We start from the raw sequence: 17,787 nt of genomic DNA, 5'->3' as shown, positions 1-17,787 counted from the left end.
CGATCGTTTCATCTCGATTGCTGATTCAGAAATGATTTAACCAAGTTCATTCTTTCCAATATATACCCTCTCTACCTCTCGTTGTGACAATGACTTGGTATATTTCACAAGGCAAGTGAAAGCCAAGCATATAGGAACCCAACGACAGCGTTGCGTCTTAAACACCTCATGCATCTTGACGACCCTTCGATTCAAACCCTACCACGAAAGAAAATAGTTGCAAGAAAAATAAAACAGACAGTTGGTGTCTTCAAGAGAGCTAGAGACGGCACTGTGTCGCTGGGACACGTACGTACTCCAGAAAACTACGCTACTCGACAACGTGAGTGTGCTTGTCAAAATGTTTGAATAAGATTAAAAATGTTTGTCAGTTTCAAAACGCGAACCAGTACGTGTCCGTTTAATATTTGATGTGGCAAGAAGAAATGGTACAATACGCAACAAAGGGTTTGTACGTTTACACTCCAATCTGTCTGTACTGCAATGGTAACAGCGCTCTTGCGTTGACATTATTTTGCCACACTACCTTTTAAATAAAACAATGCATCACTCATCATAAAAGATTTCATTGGCTATACTTATTTTCTTACCGCTTTCGCTTCGAATTGACTTCAGTACCTTTTCGCACAGCGACAAGATCGGACGTGTTTTTTTATTCTGCGTCTGGTCGCCACACTACTTGCCCTGAATTTACAACCAAACAATGTGTTACACATTGTAATTGACTTCATTGGCTAACCGATATTTTACACTTCTGTCTCTGTTGATGTGAGTGTGCTTGTCAAAATGTTTGAGTAAGATTAAAAATGTTTGTTAGTTTCAAAACGCGAACCAGTACTGTGGCCGTTTAATATTTGATGTGGCAAGAAGAAATGGTACAATACGCAACAAAGGGTTTGTACGTTTACATTCCAATCTGTCTGTACTGCAATGGTAACAGCGCTCTTGCGTTGGCATTATTTTGCCACACTACCTTAAAAAAAAAACCAATGCATCACTCATCATAAACGATTTCATTGGCTAAACTTATTTTCTTACCGCTTTCGCTTCGAATTGACTTCAGTACCTTTTTGCACAGCGACAAGATCGGACGTGTTTTTTTTTTTAATTCTGCGGCTGGTCGCTACACTACTGTCAACAAGCCCTGAATTTACAACCAAACAATGTGTTACACATTGTAAGTGACTTCATTGGCTAACCGATATTTTACAATTCTGTCTCTATTGATGTGAGTGTGCTTGTCAAAATGTTTGAGTAAGATTAAAAATGTTTGTCAGTTTCAAAACGCGAACCAGTACTGTGGCCGTTTAATATTTGACGTGGCAAGAAGAAATGGTACAATACGCAACAAAGGGTTTGTACGTTTACACTCCAATCTGTCTGCACTGCAATGGTAATAGCACACTTGCGTTGGTATTATTTTGCCACACTACCTTTAATAAAACCCCAATGCATCACTCATCATAAACGATTTCATTGGCTATACTTATTTTCTTACCGCTTTCGCTTCGAATTGACTTCAGTACCTTTTCGCACAGCGACAAGATCGGACGTGTTTTTTTATTCTGCGACTGGTCGCTACTCTACTTGCCCTGAATTTACAACCAAACAATGTGTTACACATTGTAAGTGACTTCATTGGTCAGTCGATATTTTCCACCGCCGCTTCAAATTGGTTTCACTTGTTATTCGCACCGTGAGATGATCAGACACGTTTTTCTGTACCTGACCATTAGTCACTTCACAAACAATAAAACTAAAACACAAATGATCACGCCATGAGCGGCTCATGGAAATTATGTTAGTCATATTACGAAATATAGCACGACTTGTTTGGATGTACTTTTCTGTGGTCACTCTTTAATTACATGCGTCTTCAGTTCACTCTTGTGATATTTTTTGTAAAGGGTGTATTTTTTTCTATGGATGTGATTGTGTTATGTTCTATATGTTCTTTTATGTTTTCAGTGATTTTACTTTATATCTATATTTTAATTTAGATGTATAGACTATGTAGTCTGAAATAAAGAATTCTTATCTTATCTTTTGTAAGTGGAATGAGTGTTTCTTTGAAACTTTCATGAGGAAAATGTGCCATAAAAACAAACGTACGTGTCGTCATATTTTTAAAGTAGGAATACATGATCTCTCTCTCTAATTGTAGTTTTGATTTATACCCTAATGGAATATGTTCCCGTTTGAAGATACCTCTCCAAAATTGTGATCAGTAGTCACCATAATTACGTGAACTGTTCGTCATGTCATTGTTCTCAAAAGTTTACACTCTAAAAAATTGTAGAACGATTTTTTTTCTTCCATCAGTAAATCTTTGGATGAAATAAAAGCTTGAGTTTGCACATTTCTGGTATCTTAACTTTATCCGGTTTTGGAACTGCAATATGTCACGCAATTTTTTTCTTTTAACGTTAGATTTACAGTTTTTCAGAAAAAAGACAATCACACGGCTTTTTTAAGAATGAAGCAAATGACACTGCACTGTATAACCCTGCCTATGGTTAACTCTGAATTCTAAAGTCAAAACATGGGTTCAGGAAAAAATGTAACAATGTTCGTCCTATCCTCAGTGTAAACTGAGAGAATATAGGACGAACATTGTTACATTTTTTCCTGAACCCATGTTTTGACTTTAGAATTCAGAGTTAACCATAGGCAGGGTTATACAGTGCAGTGTCATTTGCTTCATTCTTAAAAAAAGCCGTGTGATTGTCTTTTTTCTGAAAAACTCTAAATCTAACGTTAAAAGAAAAAAATTGCGTGACATATTGCAGTTCCAAAACCGGATAAAGTTAAGATACCAGAAATGTGCAAACTCAAGCTTTTATTTCATCCAAAGATTTACTGATGGAAGAAAAAAAATCGTTCTACAATTTTTTAGAGTGTAAACTTTTGAGAACAATGACATGACGAACAGTTCACGTAATTATGGTGACTACTGATCACAATTTTGGAGAGGTATCTTCAAACGGGAACATATTCCATTAGGGTATAAATCAAAACTACAATTAGAGAGAGAGATCATGTATTCCTACTTTAAAAATATGACGACACGTACGTTTGTTTTTATGGCACATTTTCCTCATGAAAGTTTCAAAGAAACACTCATTCCACTTACAAAAGATAAGATAAGAATTCTTTATTTCAGACTACATAGTCTATACATCTAAATTAAAATATAGATATAAAGTAAAATCACTGAAAACATAAAAGAACATATAGAACATAACACAATCACATCCATAGAAAAAATACACCCTTTGCAAAAAATATCACAAGAGTGAACTGAAGACGCATGTAATTAAAGAGTGACCACAGAAAAGTACATCCAAACAAGTCGTGCTATATTTCGTAACATGACTAACATAATTTCCATGAGCCGCTCATGGCGTGATCATTTGTGTTTTAGTTTTATTGTTTGTGAAGTGACTAATGGTCAGGTACAGAAAAACGTGTCTGATCATCTCACGGTGCGAATAACAAGTGAAACCAATTTGAAGCGGCGGTGGAAAATATCGACTGACCAATGAAGTCACTTACAATGTGTAACACATTGTTTGGTTGTAAATTCAGGGCAAGTAGAGTAGCGACCAGTCGCAGAATAAAAAAACACGTCCGATCTTGTCGCTGTGCGAAAAGGTACTGAAGTCAATTCGAAGCGAAAGCGGTAAGAAAATAAGTATAGCCAATGAAATCGTTTATGATGAGTGATGCATTGGGGTTTTATTAAAGGTAGTGTGGCAAAATAATACCAACGCAAGTGTGCTATTACCATTGCAGTGCAGACAGATTGGAGTGTAAACGTACAAACCCTTTGTTGCGTATTGTACCATTTCTTCTTGCCACGTCAAATATTAAACGGCCACAGTACTGGTTCGCGTTTTGAAACTGACAAACATTTTTAATCTTACTCAAACATTTTGACAAGCACACTCACATCAATAGAGACAGAATTGTAAAATATCGGTTAGCCAATGAAGTCACTTACAATGTGTAACACATTGTTTGGTTGTAAATTCAGGGCTTGTTGACAGTAGTGTAGCGACCAGCCGCAGAATAAAAAAAAAACACGTCCGATCTTGTCGCTGTGCAAAAAGGTACTGAAGTCAATTCGAAGCGAAAGCGGTAAGAAAATAAGTTTAGCCAATGAAATCGTTTATGATGAGTGATGCATTGGTTTTTTTTTTAAGGTAGTGTGGCAAAATAATGCCAACGCAAGAGCGCTGTTACCATTGCAGTACAGACAGATTGGAATGTAAACGTACAAACCCTTTGTTGCGTATTGTACCATTTCTTCTTGCCACATCAAATATTAAACGGCCACAGTACTGGTTCGCGTTTTGAAACTAACAAACATTTTTAATCTTACTCAAACATTTTGACAAGCACACTCACATCAACAGAGACAGAAGTGTAAAATATCGGTTAGCCAATGAAGTCAATTACAATGTGTAACACATTGTTTGGTTGTAAATTCAGGGCAAGTAGTGTGGCGACCAGACGCAGAATAAAAAAACACGTCCGATCTTGTCGCTGTGCGAAAAGGTACTGAAGTCAATTCGAAGCGAAAGCGGTAAGAAAATAAGTATAGCCAATGAAATCTTTTATGATGAGTGATGCATTGTTTTATTTAAAAGGTAGTGTGGCAAAATAATGTCAACGCAAGAGCGCTGTTACCATTGCAGTACAGACAGATTGGAGTGTAAACGTACAAACCCTTTGTTGCGTATTGTACCATTTCTTCTTGCCACATCAAATATTAAACGGACACGTACTGGTTCGCGTTTTGAAACTGACAAACATTTTTAATCTTATTCAAACATTTTGACAAGCACACTCACGTTGTCGAGTAGCGTAGTTTTCTGGAGTGCGTACGTGTCCCAGCGACACAGTGCCGTCTCTAGCTCTCTTGAAGACACCAACTGTCTGTTTTATTTTTCTTGCAATATTTTCTTTCGTGGTAGGGTTTGAATCGAAGGGTCGTCAAGATGCATGAGGTGTTTAAGACGCAACGCTGTCGTTGGGTTCCTATATGCTTGGCTTTCACTTGCCTTGTGAAATATACCAAGTCATTGTCACAACGAGAGGTAGAGAGGGTATATATTGGAAAGAATGAACTTGGTTAAATCATTTCTGAATCAGCAATCGAGATGAAACGATCGCACGATTTCAGTGAGAGAGAAGAAGAACGTAAGAGGCAGCGAAGTGACGTATCGCCTCACACACGAAAAGAAGTGTTCGCTCAAATAGAAGACATGAGCGAACCTGAACCAACACCTTCCACGTCTGCGACCAGACAGAGAGAGAGTCTACTCCAAACCAAAGTTCACCAGTCAACCCTGAAAAGTACTATCACATTCGAGAGACGGAAAAGCGCTCCTCTAGAAAATTTAGAACCACGGCTTACACCTACACGGTGAAGTTTAAAGATTTCAAGTCCGACGTACCGTTGGAGAAAGCAGAAGGGTTCATCACCGAGATGTGGGATTCTTTGCTCACCACACTCAAGCGACAATGTCAACCCAAAGAAGACGATCGCTTGACACTATCCATACAACACGACAGCTTGAAATCCCCTGTTTGGATCGAGTTTAGCAGACCCGCAGAACTGACCCTTTCCAAAGTCATGGACAAATACAACAGGTGCAACAATCCAATGACAAGTTTGACATCACCGATGGTAAAGCCACACTGAAAATGGCTCACGTCTCTCTTCCTCAAGGGACAGGACGCAAAAAGGTCTTATTGGTGGACGACCTTCGCAACACCAAAACAAGTCTCGTCCGAATTAACAACCCTCATGACCAGATGTGTTTAGCCCGTGCCATCGTGGTGGGACGAACCTATGCCAACAAGAACGACACGGTAGAATGGAAAAGAACCTGGAAAACTATTCAACAATCCGACCGAGCCAAACAACGAAACGAAGCAGAACTCCTGTTACAACAAGCCGGACTGTCCAAAGACACACCCTGTGGCATTCCTGAGATGCAAAAATTGCAAGATGCCCTAGCTCCACGCTACACCTTGAAAGTGCACCCTCAAGAAATGCGCGGGCCTCTGTTGTTTCGAGGCCAAGATTTTAAGGACGGAAAATACATTCACCTTTATCATCACGATGAACATTTCGATACCATTACCAGTATCACTGGATTCCTGGGATATGTTTATTATTGTGAGAAATGTGACTATGGTTATAATAATCGAGAGCAACTCAAACATTGTGGATGGAAATGCTCAGGATGTTTGGCCTCTCAACCCTGTCTGAGCGAAGAACCAGTGCCTTGTTCAACTTGTCTGCGCACGTTTGTCAGCCCTACCTGTTACCAACAACATTTGAAGACGCAAGGTTCACAGAAGAAATGCGCTTGTCAACTGCTGAGATTGTGCCCCGCGTGTGGACAAGGCATACGTACCAATAGTGTCAAGGCACACGTATGTTCAGGAAAAAAAAATGTCACATTTGTCACCGCATCGTGGACTTGGAACACCAATGCTACGTGCAAAAATACCAACCCCCACTAGAGAAAGAGGACGGTCACAAGAAGAAAGGCAATTTCATCTTTTTCGATTTCGAATGCATGCAAGAGACTGGCATTCACATTCCTAATTTCTGCGTGGCTCATCGAGCGTGCGAGAAGTGTATTCAAGAACCTATCTTCAGTTATTGCCCTCACTGCAGCAAAATTCCTGGAGGGCGTGAAAAAATCTTTCGAGGACCAAAGACGCTAGACGATTTTGCCAAATGGGTCTTAGACCCCATCGACAAGACATGGAGCAAAGAGGACATCGAACGTTACCGAGATTGTCATCGCCATGCCACAGTGATGGCTCACAATTTCTCCGGATACGATGGACAGTTTCTTTTGAGATACTATACGGAACATGGCACCGAACGTCCTAAAGTCACTTTGAACGGAGCCAAAATCATTTTCATGCAAGTGGGACAAGTGCAGTTTAAAGATTCGATGAGTTACTTGGCCATGCCTTTGAGTCGAATGCCTAAAACGTTTGGAATGACAGAAATGGCTAAAGGGTACTTTCCACACTTTTTCAATACGGAAGCCAATCAACATGCCGTTCTACCCCATTTGCCTGAGGCTCACTATTACGACCCCGACAACATGCGTACCGAACAACCAGAAGATTTCTACGCTTGGTACCAGGCTCATGCCTCTGACCCCTTCGACTTTCAGGAAGAAATGTTAAAGTATTGTCGTTCCGACGTGGACATTTTACGACGTTGCTGTGGAAAATTTCGAGAACTGTTCATGGAACACGGAGGGGTCGATCCTTTGAAAGAAGCTTGCACCATTGCCAAAGCGTGTTCCTTAGTGTACCGCCAACGATTCATGCCTCAAAAGACCGTGGCTGTCATCAGTCCTCAAACGACCAACTATGTCAAGCGTCAATACTCGGTCAAAGCCCTACGCTGGTTACATTACTTGTGCGACAAGGAAGGCAAATGGATTCAGCATGCCCGCAAGGGAGGAGGCGAAAGGACCATCGGAACGTATTCGGTCGATGGCTGGGACTTAAAAAACCCCAAGATCGTGTATGAGTTTAACGGTTGCTTATTTCACGGATGTCCCGTCTGCTACCCTGACCGTGACACTAAAAATCAGTTTTTACAACGGACCATGGAAGACCTGTACCAGGACACTTGTCAGCGACGCTTGAAGTTAGAACAGCAAGGATACCAAGTGGTGGAAATGTGGGAACACGAATACGATCACCGTTTGAAAATCGATCCCGAGTTTAAGCGTGTCGTGGAAAGTTACAAGCTGATGGACCCCCTGAACCCGAGGGATAGTTTGTACGGAGGAAGGACCAATGCCACCTGTTTGCTGTACCAAGCCGACGAAGAGAAAGGAGAAGAAATCAAATACTTGGACGTGTGTTCGCTGTATCCCTACGTGTGCAAATATTGTCACTTTCCTACAGGGCACCCGCAATTGTTGACGGAACACATCGACCTGAAAAACATTCGACAATACGAAGGCTTGATCAAGTGCAAAGTTTTGCCTCCCACGAACCTACACCATCCCGTCTTACCTCACCATTGTCAAGGCAAACTGATGTTTCCCTTGTGCCGTACTTGTGCCGAAACGTGCAACCAAGATCAGCCTTGTCAGCACACCCAGGAAGAACGGGCCTTGACGGGAACCTGGGTCAGCGTAGAATTGTTCAAAGCTCTGGACATGGGATACCAACTGTTAGAAGTGTACGAAATTTGCCACTTTCCCAAGACACAACAATACCACAAGGGTGACCGCACGCAGAAAGGCATTTTCGCAGACTACGTGGATGCCTTTTTGAAACTGAAGCAAGAAGCCAGCGGCTATCCTTCCTGGTGTCACACTCCCGAAGACCAAATAAAATTCAAAGAGAAATACTACGAACAAGAAGGCATCACTTTAGACCACATAGAGAAAAACGAAGGCAGGCGATCGTTTGCCAAAGTGATGTTAAATTGCTTGTGGGGAAAAATGGCGCAACGACCGTGTTTACCCAAGACGGAATACTTGACAGAACCTTCCCGCTACTTCCAGATGATTCACGACAAAACCAAATTCATCAAACACGTGGACGTCGTTCGCGAGGATTTGATCTTGGTCAATTACGAAGAAGATCTGGACTTTGTACAAGCCGACCCATTTGGAAATGTCATCATTGCGGCTTACGTGACAGCTCATGCTCGCTTAGAATTGTACAGAGCTTTAGAACTGTTAGGGGATCGCGTCCTGTACTTTGACACGGACAGTTGCATCTACATCGATCGACCGGGTCAGCAACACCCTAACATCGAAGGAGACCGTTTAGGAGCCTGGACAGACGAACATCCTGACGACAAGATTCTAATTTTCGCGAGTGGCGGTCCTAAAAATTACGGCTACGAATACCGGGACCCACAAGGAGAAGTGCACACAGAGTGTAAAGTGAAAGGATTGACTCTGAATTATCGTACCAGTCGTGTGGTCAACTTTGGCGTATTGAAAGAAGCCTTGCAGTCTGGAGAGGATGCAAACTTTAAAGTGACCACCTACCAGCCGAACAAGATTGTACGTTTACCCACTCACCACATCGTCAGTCGACCCTTGGAAAAAGTCTATCAAATCGTGTACCAGAAGCGAGTGCGACTTCCCAACCACTTTACTTTGCCGTACGGTCACATCAATATTGGTCAGCATATAAAAAAGGACAACGTCCAAGACCAACAGTTCATTGTCACTACTAAGTCCAATTGAGAAAACATGAATCCCTTCAAACAGCAAGTATAGAGCGTAAGACTCAAGTCCAACGAGAAACTCGGGTGTGATTCTTTGCCTCACTATCACATCACCAATGCAGTAACACATCTTAGTTATTTATGCACTAACGCCATGACAAACTACGTGCAGCCAGTGAAACTTCCAGACCACAAAACTTTACCTTATGGACATACTGATATCACCCAGTATAAAAAGGGACGACTTCCAAGAACGACACTTCATTGCGAGGACAAGCAACGAGAAAGATGAATCACTCTACGCAGATGAAAAAAGAGAAGGAACAAACATCACTGACCTCTTTCACTACCATACCGTCACAGCAAAGTGCGTCCAAGAAGGGAAAGGTTTCAGTAGACCTACAGGAGTATTTTAGCATCCAAATGACTCAGACAGCGACCTCAAGAAAATTTAGAACGACAACTTACACCTACACGGTGAAATTTAGAGACTTCGCGTCTGACATTTCAGCCGAGGAAGTAGCAAGTTTCATTACGGACCTACTTGACTCACTGTTAGAGGAACTCAAATGTCATTGCCAAGTCAAAGATCGAGGTCGTTTGAGCCTATCTATGTATCGCGACAGTTTGAACTCACCTGTATGTCTCGGATTTAGCACACCTGCAGAAATAACTTCGTCCAAACTTTTTAGGGCTATTGAAGACGTGCAGTCGATGAGAGGAAAATTTGACATCAACGAAGGAAAAGTAACCATTCATATGGTATACATTGTACCTCCATGGGAAGAAGACGATGACTGCACTTGATCTGCTTACTGATAAGTGTACCTAGCACGATGGATATAACAGTCGATTTATGAATGAAACGGATTAAGTGATGGGAAATATCTACGCTGGGACACAAGTGCTAGCTGACCAGATTTTTAACAACGTGTGAGACGAATAGAGAGAGAGAGAAACATGAATTTTGTCCTATTTGATTGCATGTTACTTGTTTTGTGTTAGCTTTTTCTTATAAATGAACATTAAATGTAAACAGGTTTACTAGAGCCAAGAACTAAATAACTAGTAAATAGGTTTGTTTGATGTAGAAATGTTTATGTATTAAATGGTTAGTGCTTAGACCAAAGCACAGGCCAGAGAGCCCATGTATATACTTGAATAAATGTTTTGAACCCATACAATAGACTTTTCTTTTTTGAGCCTCTATTCTCTCTGTGAGGTTTGTTTTAGAACATTTCTGTCGTCTTTTCTGTGTGTTTAAATGTGTATTTGTATGTTTGTCCCTATCTACCCTTTGTCCTTACAAATACATTAAAATCCCTATAAAATGTTTTGACCCTATAAACCTCATGACGTCACCCAAAGTTCAATTCCCATTGACATCCAGGTGACATTCCCATGTTCAATTTCCATTGACGACAAAGTGCAAACCCCATATTTTAACGTTAAAGTCCCATTGACGTTAAAGTACTGGTCCTGTTCAATTTCCATGTTCAATTCCCCTTGACGCTCTACAGTTCCATCCATGTTAAAATTTCCCATGTTAAATTCCCCTTGACGCCAGAGTGCATCGACTGTTTTTACATGGCAAGTCCCCTTGACGCTAAGGTGACCCCATATACTACTTACGTAGGAATGTAGAATGCATTAGACGTAGTTAGAAGACTAACACCTGACTTACGTGGGAATGAAGAATGCATTCGACGTAATAAGATATTGCATAGGTAACTTTTGTCTATGAATATATATTACAGTTTAATGTAATGATCATTTGTAAACAACATGTTCACTTCGATCTGAATTCAGGACATTTGTTTTTCCCTGAGAAATTACCTGTTTTTTATCATGAGGTTTTCCTGATATTAACTTCATGGCCTTGTTTGCCTGCTGGGTATTTTCAGGAAGAGAAATTGTTTTATGAATTTGATTTAAAATGACCCACATCCAGGCTAATAATATCTTAAACATGAAGACACGTGGAGAGCGTTTTTTTTAATACTTTCGAATTATTTTATAGCCACTTATCGAAATATTGCCACATATATTCTCTTTTTATCTACCTATAATATCAATGTCAACCATGTTGTTTATATTCTGATCAAGAATATTACTCCAACTCTTAGATCACTATTTATTCTTATAATGTCACATTTACAACAATTAAGGACTTGTCGTGTACCGCCTGAGATATGCGTCGCAAAGAAAGATACCTTTCGTCTGCTCTAGTCTGAGTGATTCAAATATTTAATTTTGAATCTTAAATCACCTCAACACATATCACTGTCCCCGAATCACTGACTTCAATCTAGTCCAATTCAAAAGTACCTGGCACTATAAATTGTGACCTATATAACTCAAATCAAAATCAAGGCTCTCTAGTTTAAATTATTCGCGTGAAGTATGATGTTATTCAAAAACAAATTCCGTTCATGTACACTCAGAGATACAAGATGGTCATCAAACAAATACTACGAGCCCCTCTGTGAAGGGTTAGTATTTACCGACCTGAGATAAAGTTTTCCATATTATGGGAGTAATCTTGTTCAATTGGTATTGACCATCCTGAGATAAAGGATCCCCTAGTACGAGGGTAATCTTGTTGATTGGTATCGTGGAATTTGATTGTTATGAACTTAATGACGATAGCCTCACGTCGTTGCTACGGAGATAACATATATTAAAGTAAACTGCAAATATGTCCTGACCAATCTCTCATATCATTTTTCCTTGAGTTATATACGATTTCTTGGTTACTGATGTCCTCATGCGATATATTAATATATTGTGTGTGTATCGATATATCGGTGATGTGAACAAGAAGCAAATGTGCTCATTTCCTAAGTGGTTAGATCATCCGTCTGTATGCGAGAGGCGCCTGAGTAGTAGTAGTAGTAGTAATAATCATCATCATCATCATTATCATCATCGTCATCATCATCTTTTGTTACGCGGTTAGGCTCGAATAAACAGTAAAACAAGAAACAGTGAAAACAACAAGCTTTGAAAAGATATAATAATTTATTTCCCATGAAAAATATTGTAGAAATGAAAAAATAGGAACTTAGTTTTAAGAACCAAATCCAAAAATAATCAAAGAATAATCAACGAATAAAATTGTAGAAGTCTTAATAATAAAATGTTCTAATGATTTCAAGTTCGAGTCCCGACGAAGAATCCAATATGGAAGACGATGACGTATGCTGTAACCTGTAGTGTGTTGAAATCTACAACTCCTTGTAGAAACTAGAAATATCACTCAGGTTTTGGAAATCCGAACAAATGTTTAGAAGAACTGTCTTTATTCAAGAATTTTCGTATGAGCCCACGTATATATCCAGGAAAAAAGAATCCTTTTGAAATCAAGTAATTTGAAAAAACTCCAAACGACGCAAACACTGTCCAGTGCAAAAGCCCAACTAAGAGTATTTCTCCAAAAGAATGTTTATATCATGTTCTTAAACGCAGTTTCGAAAATCCCCAAGTTGCAAAATCGAAAGGGGGTCACGTGATGATATTTATATCACGTACGCCTAATATGACCTTGACGAAAACCAATCATTTTACTCTAAGAAAAGAAATTTTAAAAAAAATTGTTTACATCTTAAACTACGTAGTCCCATCATAAATTCGACAACAACCTATCATTTTAAAATAAAAATAGAACTTATTTACGTGGCTACTCCTAACTTTGAATCAAGGTCAGGATTCAGGTCAACACCTGGTGTTTACTAAAACGAACAGTCAAGGTCAAGCTATTTTTTGGGAAAAGTGAGTTCCTAGAAAACATTATTTTGACATATAATGAAATTTAGAAAAAGAAAAAGATTTTAAAACTTAGAAACAATTAAATCAGATATAATTAAATCAAATATACATATCAACAACAACAACAACAATACTACTACTACTACTTCTACTACTACTACTATTACTACTAATACTAATACTACTATTGATAATAATAATAATAATAATAATAATAATAATAATAATAATAATAATAATAATAATATACTTTATTCAGTAATTTAGGTAACCGGCCCATGTTACAAAATATTATACAAGTAAATTTAATGTGCGATATGGTTTAAAGAAGTTAAATATAGTGTTCATCATGAGTATATAATAATTTCCAATAATAGGTACATTATTTTATAAAGATTTACTACCTGTAAATATATTATTTACCATTCATTTAGTTGTCAAAGACTGTTGAAGACGAAAAGCCAAATTAATGCAGTAAGAAACATTTCTTACAATTTATATATCGCTATGACTCATTAGGGATAACAACATTTATACAGACGGACAAACACAAACAAAATGGGATTTATCATCTACCAAATAAATATTATTATTTCCGGTATAATTCACGATACCTATTATTTATCCCAATCCTGCTATGCCTACCTGTTACTATTTGTATCGAACATCTAAACTGAGCAAGTCATTTCCTAAGAAAATACGATAATCAACACGAGAGGTCTTATTTCGGTTTTATATATATATATATATATATATATATATATATATATATATATATATATATATATATATATATATATATATATATATATATCATAATACTCACATTTATCACTTTGCCAGTTTTTAGTTATAGGTTACTGCATTTGTATGGGAAAATATGAACGAGTTTTGGAATGGAATACTGCACGACCTTGGGAGTGCAGTATATCCTTCCGACAAAACGAGTTCATATTTTCCCATACAAATGCAGTAATCTTTTTATTATATGCTCATTTTTTTAAATTCTACCTAAGGTTAAGTATATAAACACAATACACTACAAGAAAAACGTAAATGAATGTATTCCGCATTCCAAACTAAATACACAAGCACGTATTCATCATTACACAAATCAACATTATTACGGCGCACATAACTCCGCCCAGATGAATTTGAACTTAGTCGCGCGCTCGACATAACTTTCGAAAGAAAATGGCGTGTCTAGCTAAAATTGAAATTTGGAGCCATATTGTGAATGAATGTGAATTTCAACAACTTTTCCATTTGATCTGGAATGAATACATTTTGGTATTTTTCCCCATTCTAGGAAATTTCGTGATTATTGACTGGATTTGTGTTTGACAATTCCACATGAAATACATGAGATTTAATAAGCTGGGGAGAAGCGTGTTGACATCTGCAAATGTGTTTCTGTTTCTGTCATCGAATGTTTGAAATCATAATGTGGAAAAAATATAAAGTCTTTCAACTGCAATTATCAAAACTACGCTATGGAATTTAATGCTTATTTCATTTTGAGTGCAGTAAGGAGGTTGCAATTGCACTTATCAACGAAATTACAGCACAATTTCGAAACGTGTAATCCAGATTGAAAAACCTATGACATGGCTCATGTAATTCAGATTTGCAGAATTAAGAAAATACATTTTGAGGAAATTCAGGATGTAAAACTAAGTATATTTTATTTTGCCATATTTGTCGCTTGTATGTTATTTGTAAGGACCTTACATATTCTCAAATCCTGAATACGTTGTTGCCTTTGTTGTGGGTTTAACGCCATTTCTCAGCATTCGATGGGTGAACCCTGGAAACCCCGGAAAGAACTACCGACCCATGGGAAGATATTGACAAGCTTTAATGCATACACGCATGCCCGAAGTTCGAACTCACGAGGACAGAGGCGGGTTGTTAATGTTCAATAAAGGCGAGAGTTTTAGACACTCTGCCATCCGGGACCCTTACCGAGTAAGTATAACGGGACCCAACCGTAAGGCACAATATATTATCGTCATTATAGTGTGTATCTGTGTGCGTGTGTGTGTGTGGGGGGGGGGGGGTGAGAGAGAGAGAGGGAGAGAGAGTTGGATTTTAATAGTAGCTTTAACAATTTCTAATATTGCTACGATGTCTGCAGTGTGGCAGTTTATAGTGATGTTTAGGACTGGGTCATCATGCCGCAGACATGTAGCCTGCTGTCTCACCCGGTCATCGGGTTGACCAGTCCTAACACTAACTCTTAATGCTGAGCGTCAAGCGAGGCAGCTGCTAGTACCATTTTGTAAGTCTTTGGTTTGACTCGGCCGAGGTTTAAATCCGAGATCTCCCACATCCGAGGCGGACGCTGTACCACTAGGCCACCTATTAGCGTCATTAAACTTCCGCGAATTTCAATATCGTCGATTAAGCTAAATAATGTGCGAGGGATCTTTTTAGTGGTAATGGTTTTATACCATTTTACAAAGAAACGATGTGCGAGGGATTTTGTTAGTGGTAATGGTTTTCAGCCATTTTAACAAGAAACAATGTGAGAGGGATTTTTTTATTTTTACGTTTGTTATATTAGTGTGCTTTACATTAATGTTCCTTATCTGTGTTAGTGCATCACGTCAAGGTACACCATAATGACAGATGACCAATGGGTATTGTCAGGGTTTACATTTAATAAACCACAATCGTATCTTCATCTTGTATGTATTGTGTCGTCATCTTGCATATATCGTGTCTTCATCTTGTATGTAAAACTCGAGAATTTCTATAATCCGGATTGTGATAAGAGGGTGCTTTTTCTTCATCATTTTAATTTTATTTAAAAGAAGGTATAAAGCATTTGTTCTTGACCTTAAGTGGGAGTAGCTTCCATTCTATAACAGATTTGGCAGGGAAGAAAAAAGTAACCGGTATTCAGATTCAAGTAGATAAGGTAAACTAAACTTGCCAATTTCTCCAAAGATTGCAAACAGTTGGTGTTTTATCAGAATAGCTGTATAAATGTTTGTCGATGTTTTCAGAACACGTAGCCTTAATAAGCCTAAACTTATTTTCCCCAAATTTTATTAACTAAGTATTTTATTAGACGCCGTCAATTTGTCTATTTTACTAGCGTGGGATTTTGGCCTCGGTGGTCCTAAATCAAGTATATTTAACGTACCACTAGTTGGTCCTAATCAAGCACAGCGAAATTTGCGATGGGAAAAGGGATTATGGGAAAAACTCAGAAGAGAAGTCAAGATCAGAAAGCTTATTTCCGCTGTTCCTGTTGATGCATGTTTTCAAACATATTTTTATATTTTAAAGAAATGAATTCAACTCTTTTATATCCAATAACATTAAAAGTAATTTTTTATTTGGTAGGAGTTCCACCTTTCTAAGGTGGGTGATATCGAATTCGAGACATCCGAATTTCAAACTCCACACACTTCTAACAGTGGTGCTGCTACTTCCCGAATCTTTGTTTTAGTTTTGTTAGGTAATATACAAACATTGTTGCCAAGGTAATCTACAAACATTGTTGCCAAGGAAATCTACAAACATTGTTGCCAGGGTGCTCATTTAACAAGAATTTCGGAGTTCTTTTCTCGACCATTCTAGAAGTCTGAAAACTGTTGCATTAAACAGTACAAAATTGGTGGAGAATATTTTACAAATCCTTACAAAGAAGTACATGTATCAATTCTATTATCCAAGTCTAATTTTGAGGAAATACAATGTTGATGGGAAGAATGGACTGAGCCGAGTGCGAGCGCTTAAGTGAATTTGTAGAATACGAGTTTAACAACTACAAATAATGACTTGTCTGGAAAGCAGTGAATGAGATGATCAAACATGTATTCACATTTAAGGTGGTCAGAAATGGCATGCCATTGGTTTAAGGTGGTCAGAAATGGCATGCCATTGGTTATACACGGTTGATATTTGCGAAGTTAGTTTTGTGACAATAATGGATACGACTTTCAAATGTACACTTTAATAAATTGTAAAGAAGCTAGAAATATACTGCTAGCACTTGTTCTTGTCCGATTAATGTTGCTAATCCTGATCTGTTTACTACGACTCCACTATTACTACTACTACTACGGAAACTGCTTCTGTTGCGACTATTGCCACTAATACAGTAACAACTACTGCATTTACTGATATTTCAGTAAGAAGTATTATCAGTTCGTTTATTGATAATTATACCTTAATAACAAAAATAAATTAAATAAATAACAATGATGTTAATTATTATTATTATTATTATTATTATTATTATTTCTTAGACAAAAGTTGACGCAATGGCACCAGAAGAAGAAATTGATATGGAAGAATTACCTCAGTGTAACCACGAATTGGATCAAAGTTTGTAAATTCCAAATAGTCTGTCAGCTGTAACTTGTTTAAAATTATATCTAAGGTGATATCATTTCTCGAGCTGTCTATGAGAGCACTGGTTTTTTAGAGTCCCCTACACACAGTTCTGTCATGTTGCATGGAACGCCCAAGTCTTGTGGGCATTAGAGTAGGCATTCTCTGCTTTTATACCATTCTATAAAAAGACAGGCCACTTTTAGCTTAATGCCAAATTCCAGAGTAACTAAGCTTTCCGTTCGAAACTTACGTTGAAGCTTGTCCCGAAAGACCAAATATAAAGCCCCACCTTGTAACGGACTTGGGTCACCTGACGCATATATTATCGAAAGGTAAACGTTAGGAATCACAAACACGAGTGCTATCTTCAACTGATCAAGCCATTCTGGAGTGATTATTGGTAGATACAACGGTATCGATCGACA

The 17,787-nt window shown here is 38.3% G+C and overlaps 1 protein-coding gene across 1 annotated transcript in view; it reads right to left on the bottom strand.

The window, feature by feature from the left end:
* Positions 1-17,739, bottom strand: part of LOC149790190 (uncharacterized) — a 62,686-nt gene extending 44,947 nt beyond the window's left edge. The window contains exon 1 of the mRNA XM_089972178.1: positions 17,613-17,739. The gene's annotated coding sequence lies outside the window, so the exon portion shown is untranslated. The remainder of the gene's footprint in view (positions 1-17,612) is intronic.
* Between the last annotated feature and the right edge of the window lie 48 nt (positions 17,740-17,787).

The sequence above is a fragment of the Sinohyriopsis cumingii genome, chromosome 10, assembly GCF_028554795.1.
Source record: "Sinohyriopsis cumingii isolate HCF-2022 chromosome 10, ASM2855479v2, whole genome shotgun sequence".
Classification (NCBI taxonomy): Eukaryota; Metazoa; Mollusca; class Bivalvia; order Unionida; family Unionidae; genus Sinohyriopsis; species Sinohyriopsis cumingii.
The sequence above is the reverse complement of the archived record's forward strand: the minus strand, read 5'-3'. Positions and strand labels throughout refer to the sequence as shown.